This window comes from Psammomys obesus, unplaced genomic scaffold (assembly GCF_907164565.1).
Source record: "Psammomys obesus unplaced genomic scaffold, mPsaObe1.curated_primary_1811, whole genome shotgun sequence".
Classification (NCBI taxonomy): Eukaryota; Metazoa; Chordata; class Mammalia; order Rodentia; family Muridae; genus Psammomys; species Psammomys obesus.
Window position 1 is genome coordinate 7,821,466 of NW_026587759.1, and position 1,051 is coordinate 7,822,516.

Consider the following 1,051-nt stretch of genomic DNA (forward strand, 5'->3'; position numbering starts at 1 on the left):
GAGAACTGGCCACCACCACCATCTAAGCTCTTATATTAGGATGACTGTTACCTAATTGTGTGAACTGGCCTATTACCACCATCTAAGCTCATATATAAGAATGACTGGTTCCCAGTTAGTAGAAATGGTCTGGAAGGACTGGAAGGTGTGTCCTTGTTGGGGGAGATATGTCACTGTGGGTGGGCTTGGAGGTTTTTAAGTGCCCACAGCCATGCCTGTTCTCCATCTCTCCCTGCTTCCAGTTTATGGTCAGTTGTAAGCTTTCACCCACTGCCCCAGACCTGTTACTGCCTGACTGCTGTCATCATTCTCACCAGGATGCTCATAGTTGCACCCTATGAAACTGTGAGCAAATCTCCATTGCTTTGGTCATAGTATCTCTTTACAGCAACAAAAGCTAAGAAAATTGGTTTATACAAATTAGCAAGGTCTCATGATTTGTTTTACATTTTTGTTGTTTTCTTTTGCTTCTAATTTTCTTTATTTTTTTTTCAAAGGAAGGAATATTTATTTTCTGATGGTTTCAGGGGATTGAGTCCATAGATGGTTAACCTTATCAACTTTGGCATGTGGTGGATCAAAGTAGGTAATTTCAGAATGGCCAGGATGTAAAGAAAGAAAGAAGGACATGGGCTCTCAATATCATGAAAGGCACATACATATACATACACATATACATGTTCATACACATCATATATACATATACATCATATACATATACATAAATATATACATCATATATAGATACATATACATAACTATGTTTCTCTTTGACATTGAATTCTTCCTAAATGTTGAGGTGATAGGTTTATCCCACTATACTCCAGGCTCTAAGCTTTGTAACATAATATTTGTTGATTCCCTTTGATTCTGCTCATGTTTTATAGGTGTTGTAGAGATGGCTCAAGGGTTAAGAGCACCGACTGCCTTTCCAAAGGTCCTGAGTTCAATTCCCATCAACCACATGGTGACTCACAACCAACTATAGTGAGATCTGGTGCCCTCTTCGGGCATGCAAGCATACATATAGGCAGAACACTATATACATAAT